Source organism: Euprymna scolopes, chromosome 14 (assembly GCF_053919585.1).
Source record: "Euprymna scolopes isolate OS-2025 chromosome 14, ASM5391958v1, whole genome shotgun sequence".
In the NCBI taxonomy this organism is placed as follows: domain Eukaryota; kingdom Metazoa; phylum Mollusca; class Cephalopoda; order Sepiida; family Sepiolidae; genus Euprymna; species Euprymna scolopes.
In genome coordinates this window covers 155296205-155314416 of record NC_136495.1, presented here as the reverse complement: position 1 = coordinate 155314416, position 18212 = coordinate 155296205, and the positions used below count along the sequence as shown (strand labels likewise).

The window sequence follows — 18212 nt, the reverse complement described above, 5'->3', positions numbered from 1 at the left end:
CATCTATATAATAAAATGCAAAAGAAAGTTTTGTTTCATGTTTATAAAGTTACTAGCATGGGTGCCGACATTGCCTGGGTGTTTGGAGATGTATGTTGAGCAAAAAAACAAAAAAAAACAAAAACAAAAAAAAACAAAAACAAAAAAAAAAAAACAAAAAAAAAAGCCGTCTTTCCTGTTGCGCCTATCGCCCAACCGGAATTGATGTAGGTTTAAATTAAGGCTAGACAATCGAAAAGAGGGGATAACTTTTGAAAATATTGGCGAAAATAGTGCCCCTTCCCTGTAGAAAAGTGCCAAGTTGAGGGTGAAGGAATTAATGTTTTTGGACAATTTTTCGATACTTGTCGTCCGAAGGGCCGAGCTTCAAAACGATACCAATCTCGTGAAAATCTGTCACCCCTGTCGAAAGTTTTAGGCAGACATACATACATTTAAACAGACAGGTGAGATTTATATTATAGATGAATGAAATGATTTAAAATTTTGATTTCAAGTATTTAAAGTAGCAAAATATATGGAATAGTAACAAGCCAGGAAAATCTGCAAGTTAATATATTAAAATAAAAAAGAAAATATTGAAATTGTTAAAAATTCTTTACTGGATCATATAACTGATTTTACAGTTAATAAAACCTTCATTTTCTTTTGTTCAGAAAAATTTTTTTTTATATAATTTTAAAAGTTCACTCGATGGTCCTCGCAGGGTCAACTGTCTCCAACATTCTGGTCTAATCAATCACTACATTTGCCCAACAAAGAGATTATCCTAATGATAAATCAGTTATGCTGGTACGGTCATGGAGAAGGCTCATACTTTTGGATAAACTATTGCCAACGCATGAATGTCTTTAATTACAAGAAGGTTGGTCAGCCAATGAAAACATGGAAGCAAGTGATTAGTGAAAGTTGGAGACAGCTGATCCATTGAACAGTGAAGACTTGTGAATGAGCTTATGAAAAAATAAATAAATAAATTGCTTGACCTCAGGACAATAGAAAAGTGACATTAAATAAAGAAGGGAGGGTGAGGCTTTATACTGTAGAACAGATAAACTAACCACCCAGAAACAGTGATGTATTTAATTGCAGGAAAGTTGACCGGTCAAGGATAACTTGGAAATAAGTGATTAGACAGGCCATTGGAGACAGTTGACCCTGAGAGGACTGGAGAGTGAAAAAAACTGACCTCTGAACAAGAGAAATGTGAATTTAAATGAGAAAATTAGAACAACAATCAATATTTGGACTATTTATAAAATAGCAAACTTTTTCATGATTTGATATACAAAAAAAAACTCAGTATCCATATAAATTTGATGTGTCCATGAATGAGATTGTGAAATATTAAAAACAGTCTGACCCCTGACCCTCTCTGGTGACAGAAAAGTCAGGTTAAAAATGAATATAGAGACTGGGCAGTTAAAACTTATCTAAAGAAGGCAGCGTTTCCATTTAACCTTTTATTAAACTTATCTATGGATACTTTTTCCGTATCTACAAGTTGTGTTTGGCTCGATCATCTCCAGGGAAATCTAAGCACACCCATGTTGCAGGATTTTACATTACACGTGCTTCTTTCTTGCTAACATTTAAACTGTCATTGTCTTAACTTCAAATCTTTCCATGGCACATGATTAAATTAACTAAGAAGAGGCATCGCCAGATGAAGTTAGTCAAACCTTTATGATTCAAAATATTTAATATTTAATAAAAAACAAATAAAACAAAAAACATTTTACTGCTAAGTAATATGTGACACTTAACATTTTTTGTTCGATATTCACGGGAATTGACTGAATCTAAGTTCAGTAATAGGGTAGACTGATTTGCAATCTTTAATATCAAGACATTTGACTATTGCTTTTACACTAAATAAGACTTTTCTAAATTGTATCAATTTTTTTGCAATGTGTTTTAAAAATTGTCTTATAAAAGGTACAAGAAAATCTTTTTTTTTTTAAACATTTTTATATAAATGTAAATATCTTTACTATAAGGCCTTAGCTTTGGAAAATTGATATGTTGATTATGACACTAGGATATGCAATATTTGTGCTGAAAACATCAAAATGTGGAAGTTATAAGAAAAATAAAAAATAATTTACATTGTAATTTCAAACGTATTCACATTTACATCATATACAAAATCTGAGCTGCTAAAAATTGATGTAGCAATTGCTACCCCTGCCCTGGAAATGTGCCTAAAATTTGGGTTGAAATATTAAAAATGTTGCAGTTATTAAAAAAAAAAATAAAAATGATTATAATTGCTTTTCCAGTGATTCTTATTAAACGATTATTAAAAGTAATAATAATAATAATAATAATAATAATAATAAAAACTTTGTGCAATTTACAAATTTAATTGTTGGTGCCAAAACTCACCTCAGTGATAGCCATTTTAAGAGAACAAATTCAAAAGAACCAGCATTGTTTAGAAGGAAAAGGTTTGTCTTGAAATGAACAAATATTTTCAACTTAAGAATCTCTACTACACTGTGATGATTGTGATAGTGATGATGGTTGTGAAAAGCCCATAGCAAAATTGTGTTGGCAAAGATTGTGGAGAGCTAAAGAAACAGATGGGCTATAATTATACATATGGCAAAAACAAGAATAGTGTGGAAGCAAGTGGAACCAGTAAGTAGATAGCACTAATTGCGGAACAGAAATAGAAAGCTTTTATCAACAAGATGCAAAAAAAAAAAAAAAATGAAGACTGAAAAAAAGAGGCCAAAAGAAACGCAGAAAATATTCTTAGACTTGGATTGCCAATTTAGAGCCACTAACACATCTTTCTTTATAAAGTTAAATATGTTCATACATGTTCATATATTTACATGTAAAGGGGTTTACTCCTAAACTAATAAACTGATCACTATGGATTTTTAGGATACAACTGCTACAGGGCCAAAATGTTGGCTATATTTAGTTCAATGCAAAAAAAAAAAAAAAAAAAAAAAAAAAAGAGTAGAAGCCCGTTGTGAAAATTCAGATATCTCATGTTTTTGCGAATTGCTAACAATATCTACTAGAGATAAATTAATAAATATTCCACAAATAATGCATGTTCTCTCCTTTTATATAATAAGAAAAGATTAGAAATGACTGCAACCATGCCTCCACCCCAACCACATGACAAAACCTGGCTTAGTTGATCTCCAAAGAAAATTCTTTTCTTTAAACTATTAATCACCCAGTGCAACCACGGTCAAGAATATACCAACTTTGTGAGTCTCTATTTGTTAGTTTTTGATTTTTAGCTGGAGACACACACACACACACACACACACACACACGTTAGTTTTTACTTTTTTTTGTATATTTACATAGATGAAAGTATACGGATTTTTATAGTTTGAGGCCTCACTGGATTATATTTAATGGATGGAATCTTGACAGGTCCTACAATTCTAGGCTTGAGTGGGCCTGGAAGCAAAGGCAACTAAGAGGTAACTCCACACCTCAAATCTCCAAAATTTGGGACTCATTTTTGTTGTTAATGAGTTTTCTGAACTGAATTGTAACCTTTATAATGTAAAAAAAATATTTTCAGTTATAGTCCGGTTTCTGCTGTCCATTTGGTTAGATAATTAGACATGATCAAGTGGACAATAAAGCCATTCTTAATATGGAGAAAAGAGAGGAGGCTTTCATGTTATCCAAGGGGAAGGTAATCATTAATCAAAAGGGACCATATCTTGCTTTTCACCATCGTTCTGCCTGCAAAGCAAAACCGGAAGTCAAACAGAGCAAACAATCTTGACTATAATCATACTTTTTACATGATTTTACAACTCTAAATAATTACAATAATTCAAATGTATTTTTTTTTGGGGGGGGGGATCAAGAGCCGCGGATAAGAGATTTCATTCCTTTAATGTTAATGCTCTGCCCCCCTTCCCCCCCATAAAAACAACTGTTAGTTCATTGCACATCTATTACATCATAATTGCTGGCCTTGTCTGTCTCTCGGGATATGGCTTACTGGTAGAGAGCATTTTAATAAAAGCCTACCAGCTCGGAAACTACCCAAAACTATAGTATTTGCCGGTTATAACTTTTATCACTGAAATTTTATTTCAGCAAAAGAAAAATCTAAATTTACTTTTTTAATGATCAGAATTATGTAAGTAGGACAAGTACAGCTTTAATGGTGTTCGTCTTTCAACATCTAGAATATAAGTTAGTGTGCCTGTCTGTCCAGATACACCATTGAAAACAAAGCCCTATTCCAAGATCAAACACAACTTTTGTGAATAAAATGTGATGAATAATTCAATGATGGCATTAATTTTGTATTTCGGAGTGACTTTTTTTCTTTTTACTGATACTTCAGCACTTATTCAGGCCAGAAACCATTTGCGGATAAAGGTTACAATATTTTGTTCTTGTTTCAGCCATTACACAAGAGCTTTTGATCACTTTATCATCATCAAGAGTAGTACGAAGTTTAGTTTGTTTCATTATATATAAGTGAATTTAGTTTACAAACAAATGGCTACACATAAGCATACATGTTTCAGTGAAAACCCAGTAAGGGAATCGTTTTGTTAGGCCAAGGACAACTCTCTGAGTTACTGGGGTTTCGCTGAAACATGTATGCTTATGTGTAGCCATTTGTTTGTAAACTAAATTCACTTATTTTGGCTCTGTCTCAACATTGAGCACTCTTTTGGATGACACACTTATATATTTTGTTTTAAACAAACAAATAATTACTACCAATACAATAAACTATATATATATATATATATATATATATTATATATATATATATATATATATGTTTATTTAATCTTTTTCCGTGTAGTCTGGCAGAGATCAAAAGCTTTTGAGCCATGAACAAAGCAAGAGCATTTAGAACCATATTATGTAATCTACCAAATGAAACTAAGAAAATTGCTCATTGTGTTCAGAAAATAACCAAGAGAGAGAGAGAGTGTTCAATAAAACCTGCTGCATATATATATATATATATATATATATATATATATATATATATATATATATGAGAAAGAGAGATTAAGTATATCATATTTGTATAGATTAACTGCAATGAAAAGCACTTTAATAACAGCTGTTGTGTAAATCGGCATATTTAATGCTCTACATCCCACGCTGCCTCCAGTAATTTCTTGCAGAAGTCACATTCTTTTATGACCTTTAACACTTCATAAAGACAAACATTTCTATTTCTTTCAATTGTTTGAACAGAAATGCCGCGAATGTCATTATGAGACACACGTGAAACAAAATTTCATCTTTTCCCCTTTTTTCTTTTTAGTTAATTTCTCTTTAGAATTTAAACGATAGAGAAAATTTTTGTGCAAATTTAACACAAATTAAAACCAGATTTACAATACAGCTTCATTCATTTGTAGATTAAAACTTTTGGTGCTTCTCCATCGAGTGAAATTCCAGTTAAAAATAAAATAAGAAAACTTTAAGATTTAGTGGAGAAAAACCAAAATTTTAATATCGTGTGAGCGTCTATATGATATTTCTTAGTTTGTCTCCGTATATCCGTCTGTTCCAGTTTTTCTTGGAAACTACCAGGCCAATCTGGCTGAAAATTTGTATGGACCTTTACTATGATGAGGTTCAGCGAACAAAGTACTACAGTATCTGTTTGATGCACACTTAGAGAAGTAATATTTAATGCAAAAATGAGCACAAATTCAACCATATTCAACTATCAATTTGACATAAAGCACTTATTTCAAGTCAACGGGCAATAATTTTTATCAGTTTTTTTAAACGGGCTAAAAAAAGTCGAGGAAACATGCTTTTGGTACATGACTATGTTAATAGAAAAAAAAAAAAACAAAAAAACTGTTAGTGAGATTCAAATTCATGACGGCATAAAATAAACTACAGGCAAACACTTTATCCATACGTCCGCCCATCCAAAATTATTTTGTCTTTTTACAATACTTAAAGGAGTTCAGTGTAAAAAAATCAAATTTAAATAATCTAACTTAAAAAAAATTTAAGAAATTAAATCCACCAGAATGCATTTCGATCTATTTGTCAACAAGTCAGACATTTAAATCTTTTGAATTACTTCATTAGCTTTTAAAATTTAAATTTGGAAGCATTTAAATTGTTGAATAGAAAATCGTTTAAACTTTTTTTTTTTTTTTTTTTTTACAAAGGCATCACCATCAACTGGGTTACATATTAGCAAAGAGTAATAGTTTTAGAAGTTATTAAATTCTAATTACCAGCAATGAGCTTGACGGGCCTTTTTGATTACCTTTTCCTTTTCAGGCAGTTCCAGACATGCAGCCGATGAAGGAACATGGAACTCAACTCTATGTATATGAGGCATTTAGGCACCTCTACCCTTCGTCTCCTTGGGACTTTACTTTTAAGCCTAAATGATTAGGCTGTTATTATATATGTCTCCCAGAGACTTTTTTTAAGGTCAGAATTATCGACTTAAAAAAGTCTCTGGGAGACAAACTTGGTTAGAAAACAAGCACTAATTTTGGATTGTCTCCCCTTTCCAATAGTATAACTCTCTCTCTCTCTCTATATATATATACACACAGATTTATACCCTGACAAGTTAAAGTGCACTAGTCTAATGTTATAGGAAAATTATGCGACCTCTAAGTTACTTTACAGATTATTTTTATTTATTAATCAAATATTTATATATAAATAATACAATTGCATAAAATAAAACGAATTTAAAAAAAAAAAACGCAGAAATTAAATTGACCGTATTCATTTCAAATCAATGTTAATCTTTTAATAGCGAAGAAAAAAAATTGTAACTTTAAATTTGAAAAGAATTAGAAAGTATAAACTGTCAAAAAGAAAGTCACTAATTATTGTTTTCAGTATAATTAATAAAAGAAAAAAGTCAAAAATTAAAAATATTTTAACTTGGAATATTTCATAGGGAAATAAAATTTTCTTTTAACTAAATTAAAACAAATTTATTTTTAAAAGTGACCTCGATTTTTAAAAATGCAACAAATTTGACGGATTGGCATGATTAATATAAAAATCAAAAAAATGTTTAAAACAAAATTATACTTTGCATTATATATATTTTGCAATATATGTTCAATTCTCCCGAAAAAAAAAAATGTACTTTCATATTTGTTCAGGAAAGAATCGATTAAAATATTTATTTATTCATAAATTGATCAATTATTAGAAGTACACACAGCATATGGACGAAGTGAGGCGGGACAGCTTCTTTTTTCACATATTAAATAAGGCACGTGTATTTACTCTAGAAAGAAAGGAAATCGATAACCTATCTAAAAGCTGATTGATTTAATTGAACACCTACTATATACGTAATGGGGTAGAATATTTACCTTAAAAAAAACAAAAAAACAAAAAAAAACAGCGCTTCTACAGAATTGGGACGAGATTTTCAAAAATCGTAAAACTGAATTTCACACGAAAACAATGGTATCTACGTATTCCTCGTATTTTTAAGATGGTTATATACAAGAAATATGAAAATCGATAAGGTAGAAAAATAGAATTTGATGAAAACGATCGTAAAACACAGGAGATTTCAAAAGGGAGATACTTTTCCGTTCGAAACAAAGATGGCGCAATTTTTCACCTGCTAACACGATTAAAGTTTTTTTTTTTAAAATAATTCAATAATATTCATGCAATTTCGACTGCATAATTTGGAAACTACCATTATAACTTATTAGAATTGACAAAAAAGATCAGTTGAAACCATTGTTTTTATCTGAAAACTCCATTTATCGACTACAAAATCTCGTCCCAATAATGTGGAAGCGCAATAAATAAATAAATAAAATAAAATAAATAAATAAATAAAATAAAAATACATATTTGTTCATTTAATTTAACCCGACTGTAACAAGTTTAAAATGTAAATAAAGAATGAAAAATAGGGAAGGGGGGGGGGACGAAAAGAAAAGGGGAAAGGAAAGAAAAAGAAAAGGAAAACAAAACAGAAAAGGGAGAGAAAGAGGAAAAAAGAACAAAAGGAAAAAAAGGCGAAATAAAGAGAAAATGAAAAAGAAAAACGGAGGAAGAAATAAAATAAAAGATTAAATAAAAAGTGGATTATGACAAACGAACAACCAAGTAATAATAATAACAATAATAATAAAAATAAAAAACAACAATAACAATAATAATAAACTATTGGGTTGAGTACTGGTTGCGATTTGAGTTCCCTGCCGAACACCATAAAAAAAACACCGACTTCTCCCTACGCATGAGCAAAGGAAGGACATGTTTTAGTTGCCATAGTAACTAAACGATCATGAATTTTTATCGACTTTTTTTTATAAGTTTTACTGTTTATGAATATTGAAATAAATGAAATTACTACACATTTATTAGTAATAATTTTATCGACTTTTTTTTCATAGCACCCATTTTTTTTTTATTAAATGTTTAGTAATTTTTAAAAAGTCGATAAAATTATAATTAATAAATGTGTAGTAATTTCATTTATTTCAATATTCATAAACAGTAAAACTTATAAAAAAAGTCGATAAAAGTGAGACATAAACAGTAAAACGTCATTTAAAAAGAAAATGCTATTAAAAAAAAAGTCGATACCGTTTATGAATATTGAAATAAATGAAATTACTACACATTTATTATAATTTTATCGACTTTTTAAAAATTACTAAACATTTTTTAATAAAAAAAAATGGGTGCTAGTGCACTTATGATTCGCGCTATATGATATATATATATATATATATATATAATATATATATATATATAAAATGCTATTAAAAAAAAGTCGATAAAATTATTACTAATAAATGTGTAGTAATTTCATTTATTTCAATATTCATAAACAGTAAAACTTATAAAAAGTCGATAAAAATTCATGATCGTTTAGTTACTATGGCAACTAAAACATGTCCTTTCCTCATGCGTAGGGAGAAGTCAGTGTTTTTTTTATGTTGTTCGGCAGGGAACTCAAATCGCGACCAGTACCAACTATTGATTAAACTATAAACAATAAATACAATTATGAAATTTTTTACAAAAAATGAAGAACAGTGAAACGATTTTAATTTAAATTAACCATATTTTTTCCGATTGAAGTGTGTTTGCGTATACAGTGACTGTCTAACCTTACATAGCGGTTTACATTTTCAATTATGGCCCAATGATATTTTGTTTTCAATTTAAGATTTCTCATCCAATTTTTGAATGATAACGAAGGACATCAGTATTTTGATGACGATTCGCCAAAGGTTGATTTAAAGTTGCTGTTGTCGAGGAACAGAAGACAGTAACAATCGCTGTATATGCATCGATATCATTGCATATACAGTGAGTACTAAAGAACTTTTTTTTTCTTTTTTAAAGCAACTTACAATGATGCGTTAGAATAAAGGAAAACAAAAACAATTTTATGCTGTTTAGCAGTTTAAATCTTGGCCTTCGGGACAACATCACAGTGTAGTAGCTGTTCTGATTCTACACTTCACCTTTTTTGGTGGTCTCTGTCAGTGGAGGAGAAATCCTTCATGACTGAGGCAATTTTAATTTTTGTTCTTATCCGGGAGCTGGATTTTCCCCACATTAAAAACCGACCTTGTGTCTAAGTCTACCCTGGTAGGGAGGCAAGTATTGTGTGATTATTTCTCGTGCATGTGTTTCTCGCATCTACATACTTTAATCAACGCCCTGATGTCTAAAAATTCAGTTACGCAAAATTAAGACGCCGGAAGTGGGCTGTTTATCTAAACACGGAACGGAAGTCACTAAGCATGAAACGAAATTCGAAGCTACATGGAACCACTTCTAGTTTTTTGAAACAATAAAAAATAAACTTTTACTTTTTTTACTTTTCTAGAAATATGTTTTTAATATTTAAAATATGGAAATATTTTATTTAAAAAAAAAGTAAAACTTCCAAGTAAAAAAGTAAAATTTCTATAATTTTCTAAATATTTAAAACAGATTCAGATGGAAATAATGAAAAAAAGTTCCAATTTTATCACACAATTTTTTCATAATGCACCATAAAACAAAGTAGCTATTTCCTTCATTATTTTATACAAATGTTCAAGTTTTTTTATAACACACATTTATGACAAAAAATTCTGTGATAAGACTTGAGAAAAACAAATATTTTAAAAAGATACCATTTGTAGAAATGTAAATAAAAAAATTAATATTTTTTTTCGTGATAACACAAGTGTTAAAAAAAATATTTATATAAACGTAAGTTTATTTTTTATTGTTTTATGATAGCACAAGATGTGTTAAAAATACATTTTTTGAAATAAATTATTTTCATATGGTTTCGTATTTCGTTTCATGTTTATCGACTTCCATTCCATATTTTGATAAACCGAGTCCACTTTCGGCGTCTTAACTTTGCGTACTGAATTTTAGGATATAGCCTAATCGATTATTTATTTAAATAGTACTTTTACGACTCGTGATTTCTATGAAATTACTTGGATTAGTCATTTAGCTGCCGAGCGAGCCAGGGTCAACTTCATGGAAATCGTGGGTCGTATATTGCATAAGTACCACCCTATTAAAAATAATAATTTAGTAAAAAAAAAAAAAAAAAAAAAATACGAAAATTGGTGCTTGTTAAGATAGAATCGACCAATTTATTTTTTAAATGTGGTTTTAAACCAGCACAACAGTATTTAATTGTCATGTCGAAAATAGTAATATATCCAAAAATTACGAAAATTTATAGAATAAAACCAACTGCTATTGTGTTTTTAGTGTAAAAAAAAAAAAAGGGGTCTACATCTAAATATCTAATTAAAGCAGATCAATTTGTATAAACATACAGTCAAAAAAATTTTAATGTTAAATTCTTTCTGTTTATTCACTTGTGTAAACTTTGTTTTTCAATGAAATAGGCGCTTCAGAACGAAACTTTGGAAATCGTAAAACCGAATTTCACATGAAAACAATGGTGTCTACATATTCCTCGTATTTTTTAAGATGATTATATACAAAAATTACGAAAATCGATAAGATAGAAAAATATTTATTAAAGAAAATGATCGTAAAGACACAGGAGTTTTGAAAAGGGAGGTAATTTCCTGTTTCGATTTATTTTATAAAAAAGATGGTCACAATTTTTTACCTGCTATCACGATTAAAGTTTTTTTTTTTTTTTTAATTTTTTTAAAAAAATAATTCAGTAATATTCAGGTAATTTCGATTGCATAATTTGGGAGCTACCATTAAAATTTATTAGAATTGACTCAAAAAAAAAAAAAAAAAAAAAAATCAGTAGTAACCATTGTATCTGAAAATTCCATTTATCGACTACAAAATTTCGTTCTGATAATGTAGAAGCGTCGAGAAATGCTACCTTTTTTTCGAACAAATTAAACAATGAACAAAAAGACAAACTTCTTTTAAATTACAATATAATTTATTTCCCCTTTAAACAAACATTGGGAGACCTCCAAAGCTCACCACCACATAGTTACTCCCATCCCCATATGTGACATCATAACTTTTGTACTTCTGAACAAAATATACGTGGTACAGACCAGGATCAGAGTGTAATATCTGTCCTGATGCTACATTGCTACACTTAATTTGTCTTTAGTTAATGGAGGAAGGGACCTTTCTATACTAAGGCAAATTTATTTTTCCTACTTCCAGAGTTCCCCTTTTTGGGGAGCTGGTTTCCCCCACATTAAAAATGACCTTGTGTCACATTTTGCTTTCGAAGGGAAGCAAATAAATACCTATATTATAATTGATCGAAATTTCAATATTTTATAAAGTTGAAATGTTATTAAAAGTACATAATATTAATTTTTGTTTAATCAACCAATTCTTTGCTTACTCACCGTAATTGACTCATCAAGATTAGCTTTAAATGGCACCTCCAATAAGTTACTCCTGGTGTCTAACTCTGTCCGGTGGGGAGGCATTGTAAATAGCTTTTTTTTTGTTTTTTTTTTTGTTTTTGTTTTACACACTAGTTACAGTCGACGATGATTAAATGCAAAAAAAAAAAAAAATCACTTTTTTTTTAAACTTAAATTCGCTTAAATTAAAAACATTTTTTTTTAAAATCAAGACTATATTTTTTTGTCAACGTTGTTCTAATATTCCAGTTTTATTTACGTTTTTTGTTTTTTTTGTTTGTTTTTTTTCAAATCTGCCAGACGCAGATGAAATTAGGGTTTATTTGATCATTTTGTTCGTTTTTTGTTTTATTCGATTCGAATGATTTGGTAATTTTGAGTTTGTAAAATAACGTTTTTAACCGATCGAACAAAAACGTGTATACCATCTTTTTCATGCAGAAAAAAAGTGCTAATTCAGATTTTAGATTTGTAAAAAAAAAAAAAAAAAAAAATCAAATACAATACATTCTGAGAGGAACATCGCAAGAAGGCAGTGTTCTAGTGGTTAACGACACGGACTGACAACCTAGGTGTTCCAAGTTCGAATCTAGCTCGTTCTACAAAAATCACTTTCACTTACGATGTTGGCAACCTTCATATGGTCCCTCTTTTATGTACCTGATGTCCTTCTAGAAATAATTCTGACTTGAAAAATATCAGAGAAACCAATATCAATAATATAATTTTCGGATACATACGTTGTCTGTGATGATAATCGCGTTCCTTGTGCAGTTTATTGACCGCCGTGCTATTTTTTTTTTTTTTTAGATTAAGATTTTCAAGTTAAATTCAATTTTTACGGCATCTTGTTTATTAAAAGTACATATTAAGAAAGCCTCCACCCCCCTGTTAAGACTGACTTTAATGAATAAAATAAAATAAAAAATAACGACAAATTTAAAACAACTTTTAGCAAATTCTTTTTTAACTGTTTAAAGCCAAAAAATAAATTGATTAAAAAAAAAATTACATTTTTAAATGAAAATTGAGCACACAACACATTGTTCTATTTTTCCTTAATATTTTGTTATATAAATTATAAAGGAACGGATGTCAATTCTCTTGAACATTTTTAAAAAGTTTAAAAAAGAAACAACAATAATAATAATAATAATAATAATAATAATAATAACAACAACAACAGCAACTCAGTCTCTTGTCAATATGACTTTTTTAAATTATAAAATAAAATAACCAATTTGAAACCGTAAACAGACAGCCATGTTTGGTTTTTGTTTTCCTTTTTAATTTTTGGAGGAAATGGTTTTAATGATTTTTAACTGATAAATAGTGACTATAAAGGGAGGTAATTCGTTTCTCATTAATTAACGTTTGCGACGATGATGATTTTTTGTGACACTGAACGTACGCACAAGTAAATTAATATATATATATATATATATATATATATATTTTATTACATTTTCACCTCAAACAAGGCACATTGTCACTTTGGTGTAAGGGGCTACTATCAGGGACATAAGCTACTGGGATACTATGTAGGGAATTGGGCAGCAAGATGTCGGTTCACGTTACACTTGAACTTCTGCATGTCAGTACAGTTGGGGAAGCAGGGACCCGGAATAGAATTCCAAAGTCTAGCGGTTCTGGGGAAGAAACTACTGGAGTAGAAAGATCTTTTACATCTAGGGATGATAATCGACACGTTTTTATAAAGAAATTTATAAATAAACATTTACAATAAAAAGAAAAAAAAGTGGATAAAAATTAGTATAAGATTTATCTTTTTAAAACAAACATTTTATCAATTTACGTGATTTTTTAAACGTATTTTCGTTCCGTGACGGGTATAAATATCATGAAAAAATGTATGTGTATTTTTTTTTTTTAATTAGTTTGAATTCTTGACTAAATTTAGCTTGGTTTCGTAAAATGAATTTAAAAAAAAAAAAAAATAGGAACGAAAAAATAATTAAATTAAAACAAAAAATTCTTAATACAACGAATCAAAAATTTCCTTTAGTCTCGTCTGTTTTTTTTGTTTGTTTTTTTCGTTTGATTCCGTAACTCGCTTACGGAAACAACCGAAATGCCACGATGAACCCGTATGTAAACAAGTACAAAAAAATAAAATAAAATAAAATAAAAATAAATAAATAATAATAATAAAAATAATAAAATAGAAGTGAAGAAATTAAAATGAGAGTGCGTATTAATTTAGAGTCACCTGTAAAAATACCGTCGACGATGGGTACAAGTAAAATGGTCCACTTAAAACTGATTTAGTATTTATAAACAGATTTGAATTCAGCACAATGGAATGTTGAGTAGTATTATTATGACGAAAGAAGAAAGGGTGCTGCTCTGCTGGTGTACGGCGACTAAGAAGAATGAAACAATTGAAATGAATTGCTCGACAAAGTGCATGAAAAATATTTCACCGAGAAATGAAAAGGGGAAAATACTAACAAGAACGTCTATTAAGATACGTCCATTTTATCTGCGCTTTTATCGATGAACACGCTTGTGACAGACAAAACTCAAACGTGACAGATCAACGAAATTCTAGTCTTGGGCATGTTTACCTCCTTGCCATTATTTCATCAAACGTATTAAATTTAATTTTCTACCGACCTCTGTACTTTTAATGTTCTGAAACGACTTTCAAAGTTTTTTTTTTTTTTCTGAATTTGTTATCGTAAAATTGACTTATCGAAGCATAAAAAATGACTAGCTCTGACTAGCAAAGACCAGATGTGGGGGCAACCCCACATGCCTGACCACTAACCAGCTCCCATTTCCCACCTCTCGGGAGCTGGTCCCCTTTTTCCCTTCCCCCTCTCTTCACGCCTCACATTAAAAATCGGCCTTGTGCCTAATTTGCTCGGTGGGGGAGCAAATTAATACCATCTGTTCTTCAGATGCTGCACTTCTATTTCTTGTTCTCTTTCGGTGGAGGAGAAATCTTTCACGACTGAGACAATTTTTATTTTTGTACCTTTTCTCCACGTTAAAAAACGACCCTGGTGTCTAACTCTGTCCCGTGGGGAGGCATAGTAAATAGGTACATTAACCCTAAATCGGGGGGGGGGGTAAGCACCAACACTAGAAGGTCAAATAGTTATTTGCTTTTCGTGTGGCGAAAGAAATTCCAATTTTGAAATTAAAGCAAATTTGAAAAGTTTAAGAACTGATAAAACATTTTCACACAATTGAGAATTATACGTTTCCACCATTACTGTTCAATTTCCGTGCAATGCTTATGGTCGCCATTTTTTTTGTTCTAATTAAATAGAGTGGACGTACAATTTCTTTCACCCCCCCCCCCAACTCTTTAAAATAGCCGACGTACACGAGTGCTACCCCATTAGCGAAATACGCATCGGCTCTAATGTTGAACGCTGTTCGACTAAGGGAGAATTTATTATTTTTACAAGGAAAGCATTTTTGCGTGTGTGACCTAGTTTTTTTTTTTTTTTATTTATTTAGGCTTGAAATTTGCGCATGATTTTTGTTATGATTTTATCTTTTTTTGTTTTTTTTGGATGGAAATTTTTTTTCCGGAGTAATTAAAAAAAATCCCAATAAGCTTGGAAGGGGGGGGGGCATTTTTGAACAATTGAAATTTTTATTTTTTTATTTTTGAATAAAAAATAATTATTAAAACAAAAACAGTAGTGTTCTCGTCGAGTAGTTTTTATTTTATTCAAGAAAATAAAAGGTACTATTGAGCCGTGCTGAAATAATGATATTTAGAAAGCCATTCTTAACACGGAGACGGGAGGGTTTTTGGTGTACTTATTCTGTACTTTCACCTAACAATTATCGTAACAGGTATCGTAAAACTTTAATTAAACTTGAAAGTACTATTTGAAAATAGCGCGGATCGGGATCAATAAGTGCACTAGCACCAAATAACATTTCACTGTGTTTCGATCTACGACATTCCATGAGAGCGTACACGCTAAAGCTTTTTGTTTATTTTTGTTTATCGCCTCAAGTGCTAATTTTGACTTTCACCAAGTTTCCTTAAAAAAAAAAAATTTAGAAACTCTTCAAACATTGGGGGAGGCACTCAAGCCATTAGAAATAACGATGACATAAGTGCATAAGCACAAAATTTTCCCTTTTTTTGTTTTGTTTTTGTTTGTTAAATCCGGCAAAAACAAAAGAAAAAGTAACAACAAAAGAATACAAAAATTAACTTGAAATTTTTTTTTTAAAGAAAAAAAATAACGCAGGTATCGTAAAACTTAAAAATAATATTTAAAAATAGCGCGGATTCCATTTTGACTTTCACCAATTTCCCTGTTAATAATTACATTAACTCCAGCAAAAGGTCGCACGCAAAAATGCTTTCCTTGTAAAAATAATAAATTCTCCCTCAGTCGAACAACGTTCAACATCGGAGCCGATATGTAGTGAGGTAGCACTCGTATATGTCGGCATATATATATATATATATATATATATATATATATATATATATATATATATATATACACACACGCACACACACACTTATCCATGTAGGTAGAAGAGTAACTTATCTTGCTTTTGGTAATATTTATTGTAGTAAACACCAGTCGAAATTTCCTATTCCAGATTTGAAAGCCACGACCCAGTGGGGAATTTCTATTCAACCAAAGTTTAAATATAGTTTCTTCCATTAGAGTTGAAAATTCACAAGGTATTGCTCAAACAACTTATGTTTAGTGAAACCATGTGCTAAATATAAAAAAACATTAAAGGAGTTTCATCACACGCGAAACGAAACGCCGAAATGAAAACTCGCACGAATATAATTTTTTTTTTCTACTTGGGGGTCACCACTTATCAAGGCCAGAAAACCACTCGAAGATAAGGGTTAATGAATGTAAGGTGAATATAATATAATTATATATATATATATATACGTAGTCAAACCAGTGAGCATCAAACAAACCTGCGACAAACTCGCTTTCAGAAAACTGCTATTGAATGAGTTGATCAGTCACCAGAGGGAAATAACGGATAACTGTGGAATCTGATCGTCATTAAAAAAATAAAAATGACTCATTAATGAAACAGATTGCGGAAAGAAAAGAAAATGAATATTTGTTATTAGTTTTCTATCGCTGCAAACGATGGATAAAAAAAAGTTATTTTAGGCAGAGACAAGCCTAAAACGAAAAAAGGCTCAAAATTTCAAATACATCACGGAGGCAAGATAAGTTACTTTTCTACCAAACTGGATATATTTTTCGTGTTTTTATTCAATGTAACATGTTTATTCAGCTCGAAAAACATACAGTGTTTACCGATGTATTGGAAAATTCAAGATGGCGTCTGACTCTCTCTTTAACACAGCAAGTTTGGGAAAAGGTGTTATAAATAAAAAACTGGATAAAATACTGTTAAAAACTCGCTCATATATGTTACCGTGACATAGGTTGACATATATTCGGCGGGTTTTTAATAGTATTTTGTCTAGTTTTTATTTATAACACCTTTTCCCAAACTTACCGTGTTAAAGAAACACAGTGAAATGTTATTTGGTGCTAGTGCACTTATTGATCCGCGCTATTTTCAAATAGTACTTTCAAGTTTAATTAAAGTTTTACGATACCTGTTTTTATCAAATTGTTAGGTGAAAGTACAGAATAAGTACACCAAAACACCCTCCCGTCTCCGTGTTAAGAACTGAATAAACATGTTACATTGAATAAAAACACGAAAAATATATCCAGTTTGGTAGAAAAGTAACTTATCTTGCCTTTGATAACATTTATTTGTTATATATTTGTTTTTTGACATCTTTTTCGAATCTATGTGTACAGTAATACAAACCCGGAGAATTTTATCTTATTATTTTTTTTTTGTAAAAACCAAAAATGGTTACTTTTCTGTCCCATGATATTTGGTTAAAAATTGAGTTATTACTTTAAAATTACCCCCCCCTCCCCAGTTAGGTATGTATTTGTATTTATACACTATATAGGATTCAATCCTAAGGTAATTGCCCGAACACAGAGAGTGTGGTGTTAAGGAGTCAGAATATGGGCTATATTTAGTTAAAGTTAGTTTTATACAATTGCAAATGGGGTAAAAAGAGTGTGAGAGCCTTTCATGGAAATTGAGATTTTTTGTGGAATTTTAATTAAAAATCAATCCATAAATATTCCCCAAATTCCTTTTTAGGAGGCATAATATGAGCATAACGACTCATTTGAAAGTTCAAATATTTCAGAATTACTAAACAGCAATATAATGCAACCTTATTATCGGAAATCACAATTCTTAGTGATCGATAAAAAAAAAAAAAAAATTTGGAAATTATTGATCCCGGATTGATATTACCAGTCTCAACTAGCGGATCAGCAA

The 18212-nt window shown here is 30.2% G+C and overlaps 1 protein-coding gene across 20 annotated transcripts in view; it reads right to left on the bottom strand.

The window, feature by feature from the left end:
• The window catches only part of LOC145293296 (homeodomain-interacting protein kinase 2-like), a 288357-nt gene that overhangs the window by 211759 nt on the left and 58386 nt on the right, over positions 1-18212 (bottom strand). Inside the window, exon 1 of one of the 20 annotated variants that reach the window (XM_080139912.1) lies at positions 14077-14159. The exons of 17 other annotated variants lie outside the window; for them this stretch is intronic. The gene's annotated coding sequence lies outside the window, so the exon portion shown is untranslated. Of the gene's footprint in view, positions 1-11825; positions 11961-14076; positions 14160-18212 lie in introns of those variants that run through there. 2 more of the 20 variants (XM_080139916.1, XM_080139911.1) reach the window with 2 other exon arrangements.